General features: G+C 43.6%; 1 long non-coding RNA gene across 1 annotated transcript; it reads right to left on the reverse strand.

The window, feature by feature from the left end:
• Positions 1 to 8,426: 8,426 nt before the first annotated feature.
• On the reverse strand, positions 8,427 to 23,408 carry LOC113620252 (uncharacterized). Its single transcript, XR_003432704.1, has 3 exons — positions 23,241 to 23,408; positions 19,405 to 19,407; positions 8,427 to 8,439 (listed from the first exon to the last, which is right to left on the reverse strand). It is a non-coding gene; the product is annotated as an uncharacterized LOC113620252 (long non-coding RNA).
• Between the last annotated feature and the right edge of the window lie 1,203 nt (positions 23,409 to 24,611).

Below are 24,611 nucleotides of genomic sequence, written 5' to 3' on the forward strand. Positions count from 1 at the left end.
CTTACATTTAGGTCAATGTTTCCATTCTGCTGTTTATCTCATTTGTTTTTTTCACATATGACTGATTAACACAGGTTCTGCAAGGATCCTAAGGGGCTGGGGAGCATAGTAATTAAGAAATACTATGGGAATTTAGAGTGTGGTAAAGGTGGTATTTCGAATCACTGGAGAAAGATAGATCGTTTAATACATGGCATTAGAATTACTAGCAGCCACTTGGGAAAAAATAAAACTAGATCACTTATGTGGAAATAAATGCCAGAAAAAAAATTTTAATACTTAAAACTATGAATGTACTAGAAAAATACATAGATGATTTGTCTTTCATAATATTGGCATGGAAAAGGTCATTCTTAAAAAAAAAAAAAAGGAGGAAAAAAAAGGTCATTCTAGGCACAACTCCAAACCTAAAATCTATAACAGAAAATACTCATAAATTTGACTATGTACACATTTTAAATTTTATAGAGAAAAACATACCACAAGCAATGTCAAAAGATAAACAACAGGGCTTCCCTGGTGGCGCAGTGGTTGAGAGTCTGCCTGCCGATGCAGGGGACACGGGTTCGTGCCCCGGTCCAGGAAGATCCCACATCCCGCGGAGTGGCTGGGCCCGTGAGCCATGGCCGCTGAGCCTGCGCGTCCGGAGCCTGTGCTCCGCAATGGGAGAGGCCACAGCAGTGACAGGCCCGCATACCGCAAAAAAAAAAAAAAAAAAGATAAACAACAAACCTGAGAAAAATGTTTGTAACACATATCAGAAAATGAGCTAATTTCTTTAACATTTAAAGAACTCTTAGAAATCAGTATGAAGAAGATAAACACTCCAATAAAATATGGGTAGACATGGAACATCAATTCCCAGAAACTAAATACAAGGAGATTCACTGCAGCCTTGTTTATAATAGCCAAATCCTAGAAATAAAAGTTCTTCAGTGACATGACTTATTAACTAAATATGATAACAGCTGTTAAAAAGAATGAAGTAGAGATACATATATTGATATGGAAAGATGTTCACATGTCCAAAATAATAGTTTTAAGTTAAAGATACCCAGCAGGTTGCATAACAGTGTTTACTGTAATCCCATTTGTATATATATATCAATCTGGAAGGATATACAAGTTAATGGTTAACTCTGGGGATTAGGACTGGAATTTAAAAGGATAATTTTAGTTCTGTGTTGTTTGAATTTACATTATATTATTTTTAAAATAATCTTAAACATGACTTAAATAAATAAATATGAAGGCAAATTTTGGTAAAGCCTCAAACTGTGTAATGAAAGTGGAACAGAAGAACAGATACATCACGCATTGAGAAAGAATAATCCACAAGGCTCAGTCCTGAATTGGTATAGGGTGACGGAATTGTATCCTTGCGTCCTGGTCTCACATTCTTTAACCATCTGTGTCAATCTGGGAAGCAAGCACTGAGCCAGAGTTGGGTGTGCAAGAAGTGTATTGAGGAGTAAGGCCTGTGAAAGGTCGATGGGGAGGGAGCCTTCAGACTGTGGTGCTATTCTGACACCTAGAGAAGGCAAAGAAGTGAAAAAGGACTAGGCAGGGAGAGACTCCAAACTCATGCAGGTCAGACAGAGCCAATCCAACGTGAGCTCTAGAGCAAATACGCCTATTACAGGAGACTTGTTTTAGGCAGAGGTGGCCAGACCCTCTGACCCCAACCATGCTCAGCAGTTGGCTGGGGGCTGCCAGAGGAGCATGGCCTCGCCTTCTGCACTGTTGAAGATCTCAAAGGTCCAGCAGCTGGGGGCTCTTAGTTCCAGGACTCCTTGCATCAGAACAGCAAGTTCTTTCTTAAAGGGAGAGCAGGTCAACACTTCCTTAGCTGCCAGAGTCCAGATCCACTTCATATATGTTCAAAGAGTATCTCTTCCGGGTTGCCAGTGGGCCTCTCTTTGGGAGAGGAAATTTAGAAGAATGAGGTTAGAAGGACACACTACAGCCCCTGTTGCTGCATTTGGTCTCAGGGCTGCAGGTGATACTCACACTCTCCCTCCTCTCCTATCTGTCCCAAATTCCCCTTGCCCTCAGCTCTCACCTCTACTGGTCTCAATGACTTATCTGGTGACGTTACCCAAATCCTCATTCCTGAGGTATCTGAGCCTCTGATAACCATCCCTTTCTCAGGCCCTTGTCTGTTCACTATCAAAACTGGGCAGGGAAGTACCAGAATGGGGATGCTATTGGCCGCAGGGGTAGGATAATTTCTCATTGTGCGGGAGTCACATAGCACACACCCCGCCTCCCTCTCACCCCGCAACCGCCACCATTGTGAAATCCAAAACATGCACACACGTTTCCATATGTCTCTGGCCAAGATCTGTAAAACTCAAAAAGTTTGTAAACTTACAAGCCCAAAGCCTTTTCTCTCCAGATCGTTGTCTATAAAATACCTTTGAAAAACAAAAAATCAACTTTACTGCTTGCAGCCACCCTCCTTCAGGCAATGTGCATCTCCCAAATTGCCTAAATGAGATGTGTATCTGTGACAAGGAGATGTGGGTGAAAAACAAACTGTTTAATACTTGAAAAGGTTTGAAGTGAAAAAAAATTTTTTAAATCATCTTTAATGCTCTCCATTTTCCAGTAAAGCTGAGGTCAGGCCATCCGCCAACTGAAGGTGGGGAAGGAACTGTGGAGACTGGAGGAGAGGAAAGAAGATGTGAAATACTCACCTCAGAGTGGGGAAGAACGCTTCTTAGGTGGAGCCCGTCAGCTCAGCTGTGTGATTTTCTTCAGCGGTTGTTCAGGTGAAGGCATGAAGATTGTCGGGTTCATTCTGGAATGGGGTTTGCTCCAGACACAAGGGGAGACAGGAAAGGAAGTGGAGGGCACTTGTGAGGAGGTGCTTATAGTGAGGAGCCGTAGCACCTGGTCGGGACAAGGATTGACACTCCTTCCCACCTTTATGTATTTAACATCTCCTTGTCATCTGGCTCCTCTTAAGACTGGTTCAAGTCCCCGCAATCTTAGAAATGTCCTTTCTTGGCCCCATTCACGTCCCTGTCCAGCCTCCACTCTGTCTTTGGCTTCTCCTTCACAGCCAGATTTCTCAAAAGGTTTGTCTATACCGTGATCTCCATTTCCTTGCCTGTCATCACTCAACCCACTCCAATGGGTTTCCGTCTCAGTCACGAACCTGTACAGTCTCATAAAAGTCACCCATGACTTCTAGGCCACTAAGTCCAATGGATATTTAGGAACATATTTTAGTGTTACCTTATTTGCTCTCTCAGGAGGATTTGGCACTTTTGAGCATTCACTGCTTCTTGGAATACTTTTGTTCCCCTAGCTTCTGTGACATTCTCTTTGTTTTCTCTCCTTCCTCAATGACTGCTCCTTCATTTTCTTTATTCTTGACTCATCCAGTTCTGCCTTACTTTTCCAGTCAGGATCGAGTTTGGACGTACCTAACAGAAAAAAAAATAGTAGCTTAAATAAGATAGAAGAGTAATTCTTTTACAAACAAGGAAGCCCAAAGGTAGACCGTACAGGAATTCAATATCTATCTTTCTGTTTCAGCATCCTAGCATCCTCAAGGTCACCCCATGGTCCAGGATGGCCGCCATCACATCCATGTGCCAGGAGGCATCTAAAGGCAGGGAGAAAAGGCAAAATGTTGTACCTTCTAGGTGAGTCATTAGAGAGGCTTCTTGTAGGCCACACACCCCCCTTGGTCCACATTCTGTTAACCTCCCAGCTATAACAGATGCTGGGAAATAGTGTCTTTTAACTGAATAATGAGGGCCCTGTTACTAAGGAAGAAGGGGAGGATGGATACTGGGAAGCTGATCAGCAGTTAGATTTGGATATTCCTGGGGGCCTTATTCTGAAACCCTGTCTTTCTCATCCTATACTGTTTTTAGACACACTCACCACGTCCATGGCTTTCAATACCATGTTACACCATTGATTACAAGCCCATCTTTTTTCAGTGCTTCACACTCCCTTGAGCAGAGCTTTTTTGGTAGACCGTTGGCCTTAAGATCCTGCATGAACACTATATTGTGAGCTTGCACTTGCACCCAGGTATACCCACAACCTAGTACAGAGCCAAGGTTCATGAAACATCACTTGAATGCAAATAATGTCAGGACTGGGGAAACCAAAGGAGCCCAGAAAGGAAAGGGCCATGGGAGCCATCTCTCTATGATGCAGCTGTCATGTTGGGGATCTCTGGGGTCACTAAGGAGGAGTGAGAGGGGAAACTGCCCCGCTTCCATCTCTGCTGATTCCAGGGAGAGACCCTTTGCTGCCTGCACAGACTTTGCTTCCTGCCTGTTCATTCCTCAGTGACACATCTGCACGGATATCCCTGCAAAAGCCTAGCTAGCCTGGAGTATCTTGTAAGCAATCTGGCTATTAAAACTATTCAGCCCAAGAAGGTTTTATTTTATCGAACATTATAGAATTATTATATAAAGTTTGGGTAATGAGGACCATTCACATCAAATTCACCCACAGGAAGTAGGTGAAGGCCTAATTTGTAGAGGAGCTGGGCTGCCTCACCTCCACCAAGCACACACACAGAGGCATACTTGAGAACATTCCCATTTCCACTCTATTTAAATCAACAATTTCTTGTTTAGGTTTCTACCCTATGCTAGATACTCTCTTAAAGGCATTTGGGATGTAAGGATATAAATTACTCAGAATAGGAAGTGTTCTATTTTTTTCTGAATTTTAATAATGAAGAATTGAGGTGGATCAATCCTTGTTTTGGAGCAAAAAGAACATTATTTATTTTTAACAGAGTTGCCAGCATTCAATTTGCCTGTAAAGCAGTTTTTAGATCTAGGAGATAATTGCTGTTAACTGTCTACTTTCAAGATTTTTTTTTTCCTCAAATTTATTTTTTTTTATTTTTTTATTTTTTTTGCGGTACGCGGGCCTCTCACTGCTGTGGCCTCTCCCGTTGCGGAGCACAGGCTCCGGACGTGCAGGCTCAGCGGCCATGGCTCACGGGCCCAGTCGCTCCGTGACATGTGGGATCCTCCCGGACCGGGGCACAGAACCCGCGTCCCCTGCGTCGGCAGGCGGACTCTCAACCACTGCGCCACCAGGGAAGCCCTCAAATTTATTTTTATAGCAGCCCAAGTAAAATATATTTTGTTAAAAATTAGTTCCAAAAAAAAAAATTAGTTCCACTTCCCTTCCAAATAATATTGGACTAAATAACTCAGAAGTTTATCTGGATTAAAAAACACAGACACAGGGCTTCCCTGGTGGCGCAGTGGTTGAGAGTCCGCCTGCCGATGCAGGGGACACGGGTTCGTGCCCCGGTCTGGGAAGATCCCACATCCCGCGGAGCGGCTGGGCCTGTGAGCCATGGCCGCTGAGCCTGCGCGTCCGGAGCCTGTGCTCCGCAACGGGAGAGGCCACAACAGTGAGAGGCCCACATACCGCAAAAAAAAAAAAAGACATTTCTGCATTCATGAAATGTAGGAACTTTGGCTATACTAAATGGTATTAAAGGGAGGGATGACTTCTGAAGGTTAAGAATGTGGGGACATCTATGTCACAGACTTAGATCTTAAAAGAAACTTAGTAAGGGTGACAAGACCATTCAATGGGGAAAGAATAGTCTTTTCAACAGATGATGCGGGGACAACTGGATAGCCACATGCAGAAGAGTGAAGTTGGACCCTTATATCATATACTCTAAAAATTAACTCGAAGTAGATCAGAAACCTAAATTTCAGAGCTATAAACTATAAAACTCTTAGAAACCATGGAGTAAATCTTCGTGCCCTCAGATTTGGCAATGGAACATCAAATATGACACCAAAACATGAGCAACAAAAGAAAAAATAGATAAATTAGATGTCTTCAAAATTAAAAACTTTGTGTATCAAAGGATACGACCAAGGATGTGAAAAGATAATCCACAGAATGGAAAAAATACTTGCAAATTATACTTGCAATAAGGAGCTTGGATCCAAAATATATAAGAACTCTTACAACTCAATAATAAGAAGCAAATAACTCATTAAAAAATGGACACAGGATCGGCATGGACATTTCTCCAAAGAAAATATCCAAAGAGCCAATAAACGCATGAAAAGATGCTCAACCTCTTGCAAATCAGAGCCTCAACGAGACCACTTCAAACCCAGTTGTATGGGTATAATAAAAATAGTCTGATAATAACAAGTGTTGGTGAGGATGAGGGGCAATCGGAATTGCTGGTGGGAATGTAAAATGGTGCAACCACTTTTGAAAGCAGTCTAGCAGTTTCTCAAATGGTTAAACACAGAGTTGTCATGTGACCCAGCAACTCCACTCCTCAATACATACTTAAATGACAACATAGGTCCACATAAAATCTTATACAGGAGTGTTTATAGTAGCATTATTCATAATAGTAAAAAATGGAAACAACCCAAATGTCCACTAACTGATGAATGGGTAAATAAAATCCAGCATATTCACAAAATGGGATATTATCTGGCCATAAAAAGAATGAAGTTCTGACTCATGCTATGACATTGAAGAACTTTGAAAACAGTACGCTAAGTGAAAGAAGCCAGCCACAAAACATCACATGTTACGTGATTCTATTTATATGAAATGTCCAGAATAGGCCGATCTACAGAGACAGAGTGTACATTAATTATTGCCTGGGGTGGGCAGAGGGAGAGTGAGCGCTAGAACATACAGGGTGTCTTTTTTAGTTGATGAGAAAGGTCTAAAATTGACTATGATAATGGTTGCACATATCTGTAAATATACTAAAAACCATTGAATTGTAGGCCCTAAATAAGTAAATTGTGTGATTTCTGAATTGTATCTCAGTAAAACTATATATATCGTATATATATAAAAGAATACATCTAGTTTGGCTTCCACTTTAGATGCAGTTGGACAACTCATCCTTCCAAGGCCAAACTCTTCCATAATGTGAAGGGCTCCCAGGGAAAGGACATCTACCACCTCCTGCAAACAGCCCTCAAGGGCAGAACACTGTCATTCTCTAGTCCATAGACTCTTTCCTACCTTTACTGAGAAATCTTGATGTTCTACATCTTGGTGTCAAATTTAGACAATTTAGTCACCTGTAGGGACAAGCCAGGTAGCAGAAATGTCGCTGAGGGTCAGGGGGCCCTGGGGCATTTGGTGAATGGGGGGGGCAGTTGGGAACTGCCACACTGTGACGGGCACAAACGTGCAGCCCTGATAACTCACCAGAGACTTTCGAGATTGGAACAGAATGAAACACAACACAGAGCCAGTACTATGTCGAGCAAGGAAAGCACAGCACTGGGCAAGATCTCTCCCGTGGGTCATGGGTTCTTGATTTTTGATCTACGAAAGATGAGCAGTAGCTGTAAGTAATGTCACTTTTTCCTTTTCCTGGCTGAATTTTTTTTCAGTGTTCTCAAGGCCAGGTAGTCTTAGAAAATCATCTTTCTTTCCCTTATTTGCCGTCTCTGGTGCTGGTTATGCCCAGTGCTGATGAATTAGTTAAGACCTCCATTTCAACCAGGAAAGCAGCCTGTATCTAAACCTCTGCTTTAGGCCTTCACTACTGGCTTGTATTACCCATCTTAGAGTTGGCAGTGTCCAAAGGTGAGGTGGACAGACACGGTGGTCGCCATTTCTTGTGCTTCTGTCGTGTCTGCAGTGAGCCTACCTACCTGCAAAGCCCCACTGGCTCCTCTCTGTTCCCAGCTGCAGCCCTCATTAGTGCTGAATTGATCTCTGGGGCTGCAGCACCTGGTCAATGGCAGACACCCCCCCAGCCTTCCTCCCCCTGGTGAGAGGTAAAAGGCTGCAGTCCCAGTGGGACGCTTGCGCTTACTGTAAACCCATCCAGACTCCCCACCGCGTGTTTGCACACAGCCCTCGCCTCTTCAGCTCCCTTCTATAAGAGCCCCACTCCACAGTAAACATTTTAGCAAAGTGCATTTTATATGGGGGTGTGAAATGTGAGCTCCAAAGGGACACTTTGTAGTTAAGCGGAAAGAGGACACACTGATTCTCATTCATGTAACACTTACTAATGGTCAAGGGTGAGTACTTGGATTTTATCTGAGCATGGAATTCTATTTCTAAATTCCCCTATTATCTAGAGATCAGCAGGATTAGTTTCACTGGCAAATAATGAGACAGAAAAGGCCCAATTAGAGTATTTAGTCCTTATATAGTACCTTTCATCCAATTGTTTGGAAGCCTTTTTTGTTAGTCATAAAAAAGTCCTCCACCCCCAACAGCTTGTCATGTAGGTAATACTTGTCAGCTTGGAACCTGAGACAGACCTTCAGTCGAGCCCAGGATCTTGTCCTCTCAGAAGGTTCTTGACACTTATGCATCATCTCATTGCTCTTTTTCTAATTTCTGCAATCAATTTCAGTGCAAATTTTCATTTGCTGTGTACCCAGGACCTATGAGGGAGCCATTGTGTTATGTAATCATCTGATTTTTAAAGAGAGGGACACTGATTTCAGGCATAAAATTCTTGAATTATAGAGCTGGAAGGGACCTTAGAAATCACTTGGTCCCCTCTCTCTCTTGGTAGATATTATACAGGAGACACAGAGAGGGTGTGCAACTTGCTCAAGGTCACACAGCAAGGCAATGGCTGAGACAGGACTAGAACTCTGGATGTGGAAATTGGGAGGTTGTTTTTTGTTTTTCACAACCACTGACAGAGATGCAGAGATTATGTCAGTGGTTCTAAATATGGTGAATATGCAGTATGAACATTATAGTGGTGAAATACAAAGATACCAGCCAACCTTTGAATTTAGGTGATTGAATGGAAGACCACCCTCAATCCCTCCACCTCCCACCACATATATATAAAAGAGAAAAACAGGGCTTCCCTGGTGGTTCAGTGGTTAAGAATCCACCTGCCAGTGCAGGGCACACAGGTTCAAACCCTGGTCCGGGAAGATCCCACATGCCGTGGAGCAGCTAAGCCCATGCACCACAACTACTGAGCCTGTGTTCTAGAACCCACGTGCCACAACTACTGAAGCCCACGCGCTTAGAGCCCGTGCTCCACAACAAGAGAAGCCACCGCGCCACAGCAAAGAGTAGCCCCCACTTGCCGCAACTAGAGAAAGCCCGCATGCAGCAACGAAGACCCAACACAGCCAAAAATAAATAAAATAAAATGAATAAAATCTATCTTTAAAGAAAAAAAAAAGGAAAACATCCGTCTAAGAATTCATTTGGTAAGTTAATCACAATGGTGCTAAGATAGGCAGAGTGTGCAGAAAACTGAGCTGGGCAGCCCGAGTTGAGGGTGCAGTCTAGTTTTCTTCAAGGGAGAAAGGCTCTGTGTTTAGTGGACTCGCGTCATCTGGCCATTGATCACATAAACTTTTTTTAGAAGAGCAGGGATAATACATCAGGCCTTTCAGAAACTGAACGAAATATTGCACAAGACTCTACCGCTGCTTTCACCCTGATCACGTACTCTTCTATCAACTATCTGACTCCTACCTTGGCACCCTAGGCAACAGGGTCCTGGAAAGGAGGGTCCCTCAAGAGTAGATACGACCTTCGATAGGCAGGTAGAAAGTTCTATCTGCCGTTATAAATTAACGCACTGGCTTTCTGATTTATACATCAATCTCTTATAAGTTTGATTACTGTGAACCATCCAATCATTTCTGGATGAGCCAATCATCTTCGGACTGTGCAGAACTAAGGACCAGAGATAGGACTGTGATGATGCTCCCTCTCCATTTCCTCCCCACCTCCCTCACCAAACGCTGTAACTCTGACACCCGATGGAGATAGCCTCCTTGTCTCATTATATATTGCTAAATCATACCTAAGAATAGGTGGATTTTAACAAGGAAGAGCAACAGGAGAATATAACATGTAGTGTAACAGAGACTGTGCTTGTGACAAGTTCATGCACGTAGTAGATGAAGCAAAGAGAGAGTCCCTTCTTACTACTGATGAGGGGACCTTAAGCAGCACCCCAGGGAGCATGGGCATTGGGGGTGCACGTGAGGAACAGCAACTGTGGTCTGAAATACCTCAATCTGGATCCACGTGTAGGGAAAGGGGAGGTGAAAAGAGGAGACTTGAGCTCCTGCCAGAGGCCAGTAATGTGTGTGAATCAGGAGAGAGAAATATTTGCCTGTGGGTTGAAGGGCACTGGACTTCTATGTATAGGATGTCCTTTAGGGGAAGGTTCAGAGACAGCATTTAGGCTTTAAATGAGGATGATGAGTGGGATTGTGGGATCCTTGGGAAACAATGGTGGAAATGAGTTAGTCAGAGGAGTCCCCACATGGGGCTTCAAAACAGGGATACAGATTGGGCATCTGAGCAGAAACCCTTCACAGTGAGTGTCAGTGTATTTTTTTTTTGGCTGTGTTGGGTCTTCGTTGCTGCGCGTGGGCTTTCTCTAGTTGCGGCAAGCGGGAGCTACTCTTCTTTGCGGTGCGCGGGCTTCTCACTGTGGTGGCTTCTCTTGTTGCGGAGCACGGGCTCTAGGTGCACGGGCTTCAGTAGTTGTGGCTCACGGGCTCTAGAATGCAGGCTTAGTAATTGTGGCACACGGCCTTAGTTGCTCCACAGCATGTGGGATCTTCCCAGACCAGGGCTCGAACCCATGTCCCCTGCAATAGCAGGCGTCTTCTTAACCACTGCATCATCAGGGAAGCCCCAGTGTCAGTGTATTTTAAAGCCACAGGCAAAAAAGACAATTTCAACAAAGACGTTGAGGAACAGCCACAGAAAGACAGTCCTGGAAGCAGGAATGAAAGACGCCATTTGAGGAAGAGTAGCGGTATGGAAAATGCTGTGTGTTAAATATTTTGCAGTGTAATTCTCTTAGAGGTGAAGTTTTAATAATCTATATGAACTTATTATTCACAATTTTTCTGAATAATGACAGGCAAAATGGTCTTCTCTGTTGTTAGGAGTGACAACGGAGCCCAATTATGCAGAGTTTCTTTTAATAATGGAGCAGAATGTGACTACTTTTCAGAGGCACAGCCAGCCAGCAGCCACTGTCACCTTTTCTATCCAACGAAAGGAGAAATTCATCCACTCCTGCGTCTGTCCAGACAGCCGCTCAGCATCTACTGAACTATGTACCAGGACTTGGTAAGTGCAGGATAAAAAATGCTAAATAAGACACAGGCCTTGCTCTCCCAAAGCTTATGGTGAATGGAGAAGACAGAAGAACTGGAAATTACAGTAGTGTGAGAAGCTCAGCTGAAACACAGGTGTTTCCCTTCTCAGAGGGGGTTCTCACCTCCCCACGCCTCAGTCAGAAGTTTGTCTTGGTTCCTTCTCAAGGGTTGCTGGCTTTGTCACAGACACTGAGACACCCTAGTGACTCAGAGCCTCATCCCCACTGAGCCTGTGTCTATCCCTTCTCTATTGAGCCTGGGGAAATGATGAGAGGAGAGACTCTCCTTTCATTCCCTGATCACTCCGACCTGCTGATAGCATCAGACCCACATGGACTGCTCTGCAAATAGGAAGTTCTCTCCTGGAAGTTAGGGTAAACACGGGAGGGAATTGAATTCTGGCTCACTGGGACCGTCTGTGCTGCCCAAGGCAGGCCTTCTAAACGGAAGCCTTCACAGGGACGGTGTCTCACGTGTGGCCTCCACTGTCTTCTTTGCTCCCGTGCCCACGGCATCCGTGAAGGTGGCCTATCTTTTGAACTCTGGAAGACTTCAGGATCTCTGTATTGTTGGTGTGGAGGTTATACAAGGGCGTATCTAGGTGTGGTTCTTTTCATTCCTCATGCTGGGAACTCAATGAACTGCTTTGACACGTAGACTCATGAGCTTTTGTGTCTTTGATTGGTCAGAAGTTGGTCCTTCTGGACTGGTAATCTGGGTCTCTCTTCTTACTGAGTCTTAGGTCTTGTTAACTACTTGGTCAGCTTTCTGGGCTATTTCCCCGACTCCAAATTTTCTGTGGAAATATTGTCACTATGACACTGGTCATTTTTATTTCAAAGAATTCTTTATGGATTGCTGGTTTCTCTTCTATCGTAGCAACATGATCTCATTTCATGGATGCAGTTTTGTCTCAAATCTCTTGCAGAATACCAATGAAAGTGATTTTGGTTCACTGAATTATGTCCAGTTTCTCCAGGGTCATTTGTATTTGTTCATCTCGGTCTTTCTTACTCGTGTTTGTGATTTCCTCGTGTCTGATATTCCTTGGTTATCACTTAATGGGTGATTGATGGGGCTGGTGTGCATGGGTGGGGAGTGTAGACTGCGGCGGGGGGGGTGTGTGTGTGTGAGCGGGCAGGGAGCCAGCCAGCATCTTGAGAACTCCCAAATGCTTGAATCCAGGGGAGGTTTCAGCTGTGTGGTCCCAGCCTTCACACTAGCTGCCATAGTTTTCCTGCCTGAGTGCTTGAGCTTCTGAAACTAGCATCAGACACCTTCATTTTCTAACAGTCTAAGGAACATCTCCACCAATCAGATCTCCTAGCATTTTCAACTCCTCACGCCCCCAGTATGCTCTCTTCCTTCCCAGTCCTGTTTTCTTCCCTGGGCTTCCTGTTTTTGATAGCTACACTATCTTCCCAGTGTTAAAAACCACAGAATAATATCAGACTGATCTTATTCTCCACACTTAGTCTCCACACTTCCCAAGCCCTTGAAGATATCTCCTGTCTCTGTCCATCCTCTTCTTCCCATCTTAGCCTCTCCAGTCAGATTGTCATTATTTATTCATTGGAAAAATTCCAAGTTTCCCTTTAGCCTCCTATCTCTCACTGCCAGATTGATATTCCCTGAATGAAGTTCTCTTTACATAATTCTGCTGTTCAGAATTCTTTCCTGTATCCCTTCTGTTTACTCATCATGGCCCAACTCCTTAATCTGGTGTTCAAGGGTCCAACCCACTTCTCCCACATTGCTGGCAGGAGGCAACAACATGCAGGGTGGGTTCTGGGGAGAGATAGGCACAGTCAGGTCTTGGCTCTGATGCTTACGGGGCAAATTATTTGCCCTCTCTTAGCCACAGGTTTCTCAGCTCTAACTCTGGGATAATGAAAGTACCTACTTTATGGATCATTGAGAAGACTTAATGAGATAATACTAGCAAAAGAAGTAGTACAGGGCCCAGGGCATGATAATAAACAGTATTTGAAAGTTATACTTATGGCTACCACTATTGTTACTGTTGTTGTTGAATCCAATATATTTCAGACAAATTGCCCTCCTCCCTGTTTCCTGAGTGAAGCCCATCCCTCCCACTTCCGTGCTCTGGCTCAAGTGCCCTTCCTCTTCTCAACACTTTAAAAAATTGTGGTAAAATAGATGTAACATTAAATCGACCATTTGAACCGTTTTTAAGTGTACAGTTTAGTGACACTAAGCACATTTTCATCATTGTGCAACCTTCACCACCATCCATGCCCAGAACTTTTTCATCTTGCCTGACTGAAACGAGAATTCTGCATTTCCTCTCCCCGCCCAGCTCTTGCCAGCCACCATTCTACTTTCTGTCTCTATGAATTGTACTCTTCCAGATACCCCAAATAAATGGAACCGTACAATATGTTATCCTTTTGTATCTGACTCATTTCAGTTAGTGTAATGTCTTTAAGGTGCATGCATGTTGTAGCATGTATCAGAATTTCACTTCTTTTTAAGGCTGAATAATATTCTGTCATATGGATCTATCACATTCTTTATCCATTCATCCATCACTGGGCACTTGGGTTGTTTCCACCTTTTGGTTATTGTGAATAATCTTCTGTGAACATGGGTGTGCAAATATCTGTTTGTGTCCCCACTTTCCCTTCTTTTGGGGATGTACCCAGAAGTGGGATTGCTGGATCATATAGTAACTCTATGGTTAACTTGTCGATGAACTGCCATGCTGTTTTCCAGAGCAGCTACGTACTGTCAATTTTAATCATCCTTTAAGGTCCAGTTCCGTTGCTACCTCCTCCCTGAAGCTCTTCAGTTCCCTTTGTAGACAGAACTCAGGTAGCGTTGGAATTGGGCCACAATTGTGCCCCTTGGGAGGCAGTCTACCACCTTGGGTTATGGTGTTTACTTGTAGATCGCCTTCCCTCAGCCCCCTTCAGGAGCAGCTTGTTTCCCACACCGCCTCACTCAGAGCAGGTGCTTGATACGGATTTTGTGAATGAAAGAGTTAATGAATGAATGAAGTAATCAACAGCCTTGCTCTGAATTACCAGGAGATGCTGACACCTCTCAGGGGAGAATGCAGGGGATTAGTGGAAACTCTCCATCCCAGAAGAAGTCAGCTCCCCAAATGCTTTCGTACCTGAATGATGGTGGTGAGCTGCTCGCGCTGCATCCTCGCAAAGCCAGCATCACGCTCTAAGTGTTGCTTCCTTGGCTCAGTCTGCTCTGTCACATTAAGAAGCAGCATGTGTTGCCAGTGTCTGTCGGATTTGCCTAATAAGGAAAGCAGGTTGCCACCTGGGTCTGTGGAGACATTATTGGATGCATTGTATTTAAATTTTGTTTTCATGGAAAATTTATAGCCACCCCCTTCTACTCTAATGTATGAATAATTAGAAGCAATTACAAGGAAATTTAGCAAATTACTAAGCCATCTAGGAGTAAAAATTAGTGTTTATGGTGTTTTTCCTTTGCTGTCTGGCAATCCAAAGTGATATATGATGTGCATGCAGACACCAGGCACAGATATCATTCTATGCACCTAGCAGTTTTCCAGTAAGATCATAAAAATCAATGCATGGCAGCAGAGTCTTGTGACATTAAAGGGCCTGCGTAATAAATATTGGATGATGGGGGAGGGGAATGATGAATTTGAGCAGTAGAAAGTTAACTACAAAAGGTTTTATGCTGGTGTATTAGAGATAACTTTTTTAAAGGTTTTTTTTTTTTTCTATTTAAAAATGTACATTCTAATTAAAGAAGTTAAGGGGAAAAAAACAGAAAAATGAAAGAAATTTCAAAAAAGCTGCCCGGACTCTCCACCCCGAGAAGATTATTTTTCCATTTTGGCATATTGACTTTATATTTTCTATGCATGTTTGCATGTTTTATTGTGATAGTTTTTATCATACTGCACAAAAAATTTACTGTTTTGATTTTAAAATTTAATAGAGTCAATTAAACATACCCTCATGTTGCTATGGGCAAGCCACATGGATAACACATGATTATTTTACCTTCCCTATGATTGATCGTAGTTTTAGTTTGTTTCCTTTTTTTTTTTTTTTGACTGCATTGGGAGTTCATTGCTGCGCGTGGGCTTTCTCTAGTTGTGGCGAGTGGGGCCTACTATTCATTGCGGTGCGCAGGCTTCTCATTGCGGTGGCTTCTCTTGTTGCAGAGCACAGGCTTTAGGCGCATGGACTTCAGTAGTTGTGGCACGCGGTCTCTAGGGCACACAGGCTTCAGTAGTTGCAGCACGCGGGCTCAGTAGTTGTGGCTCGTGGGCTCTAGAGCACAGACTCAGTAGTTGTGGCGCACGGGCTTATGGCTCCATGGCATGTGGGATCTTCCTGGATCAGGGATTGAACCTGTGTCCCCTGCATTGGCAGGTGGATTCTTAACTACTGGACCACCAGGAAAGTCCCTTGTTCCCACTTTTAAAGCATTATAAATAATACTGCAGTGGACCTCATAGTACATACAACTTTTTTCTATATTTTAAAATTAGGATTCTAAGAAGAAGGATTCCTGGGATATAGACTTTTAGAAGTTCTCAATTCTTATTACCTAATTGCTTTCCTAAGGGCTTATGCTTATTTGCTCCTTAACCTACGATGTTGAGAATACCTGTTTTGGGGCACCAACACAAGCATTAAGTAGCACTGTGAAAGTATTTTGCTACTTTAAGAGGCAGTTTTTATTTCTTTGGTTGTAACTGAGGTTGGGTGAACTTGGAATCAGTCAGGTTCCATAGCTGGGAATAGAATTCACCTGACTGGGTTTATAGAGAAGACTTATTTCATTACATGCTTTGCAGAAGAAACAGGCCTGCGTTGGGCTCTGAGATATGACTTCGAGAGCTGCATCGCGGAGATCACAGAAAGAACTGCTTCTGCCCTGTGAAGCCACTGCAGCTGGCGGTGGAGAGGGTTGCGGGGGAGTAGTCTCTACAGGAAAACCACAGCCCACCACAGTGTTTGCCAGCGGAAATGGTAGGAGGAGCACAAAACACAGCCTTGACTCAGTTTTGCCTTCCAATTTAAATCACACCTGGAACTCTAGGTGCAAGGGAGTCCTGTAAGTGTAGATATGAGATTTCCAGCTTCAGGAAAGACCCGTGAGGAGGAGGGCAGGACGGATGTTAGGAGCTGATCTCCGTATCCCCACAATATTGTTTAGTATGTCTGGGATGTTTGTTAACCCGTTTTATTGCCTCTTAAATGAATTGTCATTTTCTAACCCTTTGTAGGCTATCTTGTAAAAGAAGCTGCTAGCAGCCAGAAAGACATGATGTCATTATTTCTAAGAAGCTTATAGTCTTGCCCTTAGTAAAACTGAAGGCCAGGAGAAAGTGAGAAAGGGCAGGAGATGGTTCCATTGGCTCCCAAACTATAGGGGTGTCCAAAGGTTGAAAGTGGATTTCTTTGCACATGTATCAATATTTAAGCAAATTAAGTAATATTTAGCCAAAGAGATAAATTTTTATCTGTATTAACAACAGCATCGTCATTTAAATATTATTATTTTCTCTTCCTGATAATACTTGGACCTTATACATTCATTAGCTTCTTAAGCAACTTGTTTCCTCATTGAATAAACTATGACCATTTAGGCTTAATCAGTAATAAATCAGACTCCATCATACCTTCAGCTTACTTCCTGGGGCTGCATAGCCCCAGAGATCACTATTCACACAGAAAGTAATTTGAATGGCACCCTGTAGAGTTGTACTTCGATGGCGATGCCGGGACCCTGTCAACTGCTCAGTTCATTAGAGGGTTGGTTCTACTTTTTCTCCTTACTATGCTTTTCAGAAAGATGCTGATACCCTGGGCAGCTACAGAGGGTTATGGGGAACTGGGCCCTTAGAAGCCTAAAATAGCCTTTGTTTTAGAGATAGTGTGAACTCAGGAGACATCACCTAGGGCCACCAATGTTACTCGCCAGAGAAATCCCTTTCTAGTCAGGCCTTTTTGTCATTTGAATTAACAGCCAAGATTGAACAATTTTGCCCATGGATAATAGGCCTTTATTTTTAGGGCTGTTCGGAAGACTGACTAAATCTAAAGAAGTAGTGGATTAATTTAAGAAAGTGGGAACAAATCTGTTGCTTTCAAAATCCTTCTCCAGAGCCTTTGATTTGGGAATTAACTCCTCACCCGTGACTTTTTCGAGTTGCACCATATTGCCCTGCATACCTAGAGGGAGAATTCTGAGCTGTGACCTCTTCTCTCCAGCGGTTCCTAAGAACCAGAATCAAGTCCCTAGAATGAACATCTTTCGTATGTTGGTGAGTTGATTTCCATCCAATGCCTGCTAAAAATAAATTGGGTGACCTCTATGGATGGACGGATGAAGGGCCGTCCCTAATAAAGCCTAATTCCTTATGGAAGGGACTTCAAATTCTGTTGTAAGGAGACAGAAGGCTACCACGTTTTTCAGTCATTATTTCCAGTTTTCCCATAGGCAAGAGTTAAGCTGTAAGGACAATCTGGGTTTGGGTAAGGGTTGGTAGTGGTAAGAGAAAGAGAGAGAGAGGGAAGTGGCGGGGGGGAAGACAAGACATGGTTAGAGAAATTTCCCTTGTGGGAAGAGGAATAACCCTCTACCTGGGCAATGCTAAGTCAGTTGATTAGTTGATTTATACCAAGAAGATATAAATACCAGGAGGAGAAAATTCCTTTTTTTTTTTTCCTAGCACTGTTGGTGGTTTTGGAATGGCTACAATCTGTAATTACCATATATTCTCTGTTTTCCAAAACAGTCTGGATTTTAAATACTTGTCTTTTTTATCTCTATAAAACGTCAAAAATATTCTGGAAATGCAAATATTTTGACAAGTGGTTAACTGAATGAATCAAGTCACTAAGTATTACAAATATGTGAATTCATTCTGTTGGTTCTGAGCATGAATTCAAGGACCTCAAATGTAAGCGCAGTGTCACTGATTAAGAGCTTCTGGGCAGCAGAGAAGTCATCAATGGACTCTGGCACTGAAAAGTCTCTTAAAATGTAAATTAATTATTCAGAGACTTGTCAAGAGATATTTGGGGTCAGAAAAGGAAAATAGTTACTGAACAAATGAAGTTCTTCTTACAAGTGTGAGTGGGGAAACATGCTACCAACTCCAGCAGCAGATGGATAGCAAAGATGAATGTAAATACTATACTAATTGTTATGTGCTTTTTGCTATATTATATATTTTTCCCTTAAATTTTCCCCTTTCAATAAGACAATTTCTTTAATATATAACTGTGATTTAATTGTTATATTTTTGTAAGCTTTTTTCACATAAATAAGTAGTGAGAAATAAATGTAAGAAATAAATATAAGTAAATAAATAAGAAATCAGAGAAACTTCTCTAGTGAGGAAGGCAGGTTAGTTATAGCAGGAATTTGGGAGCGAGCTGGACTAGGGATCAAAGCCAGTTTCTGCCACTTCTAGATGTGCAGTAAATTACTTAATCTCTTTAAGATTTTAGTCTCTTACTTTTAAAATGGAGGAAATAAACATGTCCTAAGTTTATTGTGCTTAGGATTAAATGGTTTTAAAGTGTTTGACCCAGAGTAAGTGTTCAGTAAATGATAGCTGCTATGAAAAATACTAATAATGAAATGTGAACAAAAGTCTCTGAGAGTCGGTACGTTTACCATTTCCCTCCCTCCCTCCCGTTTGGCTAGCTGTGCTCTAGATCAGCAGTCCCCAACCTTTTTGGCACCAGGGACTGGTTTCGTGGAAGACAACTTTTCCACGGACGAGGGGATGGTTCAGGTGGTAATGCGAGTGATGGGGGGCGGCAGAGGAAGCTTCGGTCGCTCGCTGGCCCACCACTCACCTCCTGCTGTGCGGCCTGGTTCCTAACAGGCTTCGGACCGGGGGTTGGGGAACCCCTGCTCTAGATGGTGCAGGATCTGTTACCCTGAGCCCCTGAGTGAGGCCACTGTGGAGGGGACCCCCCATGCTGATGAGGGGTGAACGTGTGGGATGAGTGAGAAACACACTTTTGCTTTAAGCCACTTTGCTTTAAGCCATGCGGTTGTTTGTTACTGTAGCCTAAGCAACCTCTCCTGACTGATGCAGGAAGGAACCCAGAGGCTTCCACTGCTAGCCTGTCTACAACCCAGGGAGAGACAGATGATGAGGACAGCACACTGGACCAGGGGCAATAGACAGAGTGGCTGTGACTGGAGGGAGGCCATGGGCATTTCAGCCGTGAGCAGTAGAGTACGTGTGGAACCTCGTATCCTAAAGACATTGAAACAAGGAAAATACTACTCACTGGAGATGATACTGACTTTACTGGCTTGGTTCCAGGAAAGTCTCAAGGGAGGTTAAAGGGGTCTAGAGACCTCCCACATGTTTTAATAGCCACCATCTCTTTTACCTGTCAAAACCAACAGGATGGAAAGGTCATGTTAATGTCTGCAGAGGGAGGATCACAAGTTGGGTGACTGTGGCTGTGAGGCCCCCTGCCCAGCAGTGGGATGCACCACCGTTGCCTGCTGTGTCTATGGAGAGGCGAGTGACCAGTGGAACCTGCCTCACCCCTTTACCATATCTGTCCATCAGATTCACCCAGGGGTCCTCCAGAGGGAGTCTGGTGTCTGGGTCTGGGTTCCTGGAAAAATACGTTGTCTACCTGGATGTATTTTCAAACACAGAAAGTAATTGCTCTGTATTCCCACCAGGTGGGTAGACTTCATTGCTGAACTTGAAATTGACATCATTTGCAAACAAAAAGGCATGAATTTATGGGAAAGCTTCTTCAGGCCCTGTTTTGTCTCTTTCTAGGCTCCTACATTGTCTGTAAAGAAGAAAAATGCCAGCATCCCAAGGTGTTCTGCCTCTGATAGAATACAGTGTCCTCCTTAGTCCCACCAGCTGAGTCAGTTGCCTCCTCCTGCAACATAGACCTTTGTAGCTGGAAACCCTGGGGTGCTGGCATTTCACCCACATCCAAGAAGTAGATGAATAATAAACAACCTTCCATACACTGAATTACCAGTCTCCTGGTCGAACCCTGGACAGAACACCATCATCTAAATAGTTAATATTCTGATCCATTGTTTCCCCAGTTATGTTCCATAGAACCCAAGTTCTAGAAGATATGAATAGGTACCCTGCTACTAAGGGGTTTCAAGGTCAAAGCCTTTTGGAGTATGTTATATTCATTCCCCTTTAGTGGGCTCAACTGCTTGTTAGCATATTAAAGGCTCTACCAGCTCCTCAAATAAAAAGAATCTCTTTGACTCAAATAGATGTAATTAGGTTGGAACGTTTTTTCTCAAATTTGTTTGAATTTGACCACGAACCCTATTTAGTACAACAAAATGATTAACATCCTGAGAAACAATGAACCTTGACACACTGACTTAAGAGTTACTGCCCTAATTTATTCCTCATGACTTGGGGCAACACAACCTCTGGTCTCGTTCAAAGACATAAATTTGTGAGGCTAGAGATGAAATTCATGGACCATGTTCAGTCCAGCCGGGCTGTTTACATGAAGTCCCCCAAGGAGTCAGCCCTTTCCAGAATAGGCAAAGATGTTTGTGAATTTCCAGGGTTCATTGGGCATTACCAACTGCTGCTTCAACATCTAAAAAAATATTTCACTCTGTATGTTCCAGTAACTGATCATCTCAAGATCAGTAAGGAATTCACCTGATCAGTCCCAACCAAGTGTATTAGTCCCAGCAAGGCTTCCTGGTGTTCAAATACACTTGTGGTAGACAGAAGAATGCTCTCCCTACCCCCCTCTGCCATGATGTCCACATTCTAATCCCTGGAACCTATGAATATGTTACCTTACATGGCAAAAGGGACTTTGCTGATGTGTTTAAGAATCTTGAGATGGGGGGCTTCCCTGGTGGTGCAGTGGTTAAGAATCCACCTACCAATGCAGGAGACAGGGGTTCGAACCCTGGTCCGGGAAGATCCTACATGGCGCGGAGCAACTAAGCCCGTGCACCACAACTACTGAAGCCCGTGCTCCACAACTACTGAAGCCTGCGCGCCTAGAGCCCATGCTCTGCAACAAGAGAAGCCACCGCAATGAGAAGCTGTCGCACCACAACAAAGAGTAGCCCCTGCTCGCAGCAACTAGAGAAAGCCTGCGCACAGCAACGAAGACCCAGCACAGCCAAAAGAATCAATAAATAAAATAAATCTAAAAAAATTTTTAAAAAAGAAGAATCTTGAGATGGGGAGATGTCCTGGGTGTGCCCATTGTAATCATAAGGGTCCTTATAAGAGGGAGACTAGAGGGTCAAAGATAGAAAAAGGAGATGTAACAAGGGAAGCAGAAGTTGGGGTGATACATTTTGAAGAAAGAGGAAGGGGCCATTAGCCAAGATGTGCCGGCAGCCTCTAGAAATTTGAAAAGACAAGAAAAAAATCCTTCCCTAAAGCTTCCAAAAGGAATACAACCCTGCCTAAGCCTTGATTTTAGTTTGATAAGACTCATTTTGGACTTCTGACCCACAGAACCATAAATTTGTATTGTTTGAAGCTACTAAGTTTGTGGTAATTTGTTACAGCAACAATAGGAAACTAATACAATACCTTGATCCTGTACTATCTCAAACTGGCCCAGACCCACATAATCAAACCTAGAGCACCCACTCTAAAAGGAGATTATTTTGAACTAAGAAGAGCCATGCCCTAACATCACACCCTTTCTTTCTAACTCCTGGAAGCTGGAGGCCCTACGAGAGGCATTATACCATAGGGGCGTAAGAGTTATCGGTTGCTGTCATGGCTGCCTCCAAGCATAGAGGGACTGCCTCAAAGGGCATGCTCAGACCCCCAGAAGCAAGGGCAGTTGAGAGACTAAGGAGCACAGGTCCAGAACAGGAACTGTGTGCAGAACAGAGACCGTTGGACACCGTCTTTTCACAAGTGTGATATTATCTTCTGCTGTACACCATGTAGCCAGTACCCTGAACAATTCCTGCATCCTGGAAAGTAGAGCACATGTCAAGAGGTTGTTCCATTTCTGGAAGTCACATGACCAAAGGAAGTTCTGGCCACGCATCTTGGACACAACAAACAGAAACAATAAGCAAGAGCATATACAGAGAAAGGCTATCTACACATATGGCACCTGAGATCTAGGACCACTCAGAGGTAGCCCTTGGAGGCCCAGCATGTTGGGATGCCTTGTCCTTTAGAATCTGGCACTCTATAGATAACCTCATGAAAATGATCATTTCCATGCCCTGCACAGGATCTCCATCTGCATCAGCTATACTCTTTTTAAAAAAAGATCTTCTACCTTCGTGGATTCCCAAGTCACTTCTTGTGTTCTTCCTGTTTGTTTGTTTGGGGTGGGAGGAGTGGAGCACATTGTTCACTTTTTCATTTCATCCCTTGGTGGGCATCCTGATTTTAGAAGATGCTTTCAAAGACTTTCATCATAATGCTTGCCCTAGCCACCCTCTTCTTCCCACAGATTATGGCCAGATGGAGATTATCAGCCAGGTCCCAGAGTCACAGCTTTCACTCAGAAGAATGGGTGTGGTAACCCATCTCTCCCCTCACAGGGGAACCTATGGTTTTAGAGTCCTCTTCTAGGTAGATCTGAGGACGCCCAAACCCTGGCGCACCAGAACCCGGGTCTCAGCAGATGAATGTGGTATTGGATGAACAGAGAGAATCAACCAGTTGTTAGCAATTTCTTAAACATTTTTGCTCATTTGATCACATCTAATTCAGGTTCTCTGGCTGAGAATCCAGACTCTTCCTCCCTGAGGCCTCCAGGATTGCCAAGGAGAGATTCACAGGAGGCTGCTCCAGGCACCTGGATTCCAGCCGGTGAGTTCTCTAGCCCTTGCTCCTTCCCTGCCCTGGGTCTCCTTCCATTTGACCTCCTGGGCCTAAGTTTCACTTTCTGTTTAACCCACTCTTGGACCTTGATTCTCTTGAATACGCAGCTTTTGGTTTTTTGCTCATCAACTGACAAGGGGAGAAACACTTACTTTTCCCCATTCCTGGGCTCCCACGAAACTGGGCAGAGATAGTCTCTGGCCCCAACTGCCAGGGTACGGAGATAAGACAGGGATGACAATTAAGGGATTCGTGGTATTAGGAAAATCATTGAAACTGGAGACCTAACTGGGTTCTATGGTCTGAATATGTGTCCCCCTGCCAAATTCATATGTTGAAATCCTAATCTCTAAGGTTGTGGTATTAGGAAGTGAGGCCTTCGGGAGGTGATCAGTTTATGAGGGCAGAACCTTCATGAATGGGATTAGTGCTCCCATGAAAGAGGCTCCAGAGACATCTCTTGCCCTCTTCCACCATGTGAGGACACAGCAGGAAGTTGGCAGTCTGCAACCCAGAGGAGGACCCTCACCTGACCGTGCTGGCACCCTGATCTTGGATTTCCGTTCTCCAGAACAGTAGATCTCTGTTGTTTCTAAGCTACCCAGTCAGTGGTATTTTATCATAACAGCCCAAACAGGCTAAGACACTGGGTGAGAAGGAGAAAAAAGCTAGAAATGTGGTTTCACTGCATAAAAGACAATAACAATTGAAGCATTCGTGAAAATGTTTATCAACTATATTTAATAGCGTAAAATGATTATGTATATTGGTAAATATGTATTATATTAACATATTGTCACTTTTGATTTCCCCAGTTAACCCTCTAGGAGTTTACTCGGCCTTCGTAATGTATTGCTCACGTAGTGTTGTCATATTTTTCCAACCTAGAAAATTAGCGAATATATTCCTCAGCCTTTTGAGCTATCAGTTCTATGGCTTGACATTGTGCCTGGAGATGCAGGGCAGAGGTAGTTTGGTGGTTTCTCAACCCAAGGCTGAGTAAACAGATGTCCCGGAGTTGATCTTCCCCAGAATAATTGCATACAATGAGCACAAATGTTTAATTAATCAGGAATCTTGTGCTTATTATCTTTTCACTGGGTTTCCAGTGATAATGACCCAGAGGAAAATTCTTTTCCTTTGTCTGAATGATATTTTATTTAAAGGTTTTCATTTCATCATCTGATTTCCTCCCCTTTTCTAGTGAGGGAGACAGAAAGACACTGAAGGAATGAATACGTGTGCCATGGACGAAAGGCCAGGCACACCCAAGCTCAGGCCTGCGGAGCGGCCGCAATGCGGCTAGGTGGAGGGTATTCTCACTGCTCGAGTCAATCTCAAAACCATGCTGAAGTCAGAATAATTTAATATTTTATGTATTCAGTTGATATAAACTTCCTTCCCCCAAATCAAAGTTGGGAGGAAGAAAAGGGAGTTAAGGAAAGGTTTGACACACAAGAAAATGGAAAGATAGTTGTGTATGAAATGAGGTTTGAGTTTTCAGGACTAAACGTTTGCAGTCCAGGCTGGCTCACTAATGAAGGACCTGCTCCCCTAACCTGGTGCACAGCACAAAACATTAATCAGGACATTGTTTGCATTAAAGGGCTGAGTTTTCCGGTGGGTAATCACCAGGGAAACCCAGTCGAGGGCGA

This window comes from Aethalodelphis obliquidens, unplaced genomic scaffold (assembly GCF_003676395.1).
Source record: "Aethalodelphis obliquidens isolate GAN/ISIS:26980383/991018 unplaced genomic scaffold, ASM367639v1 scaffold7, whole genome shotgun sequence".
Taxonomy (NCBI): domain Eukaryota; kingdom Metazoa; phylum Chordata; class Mammalia; order Artiodactyla; family Delphinidae; genus Aethalodelphis; species Aethalodelphis obliquidens.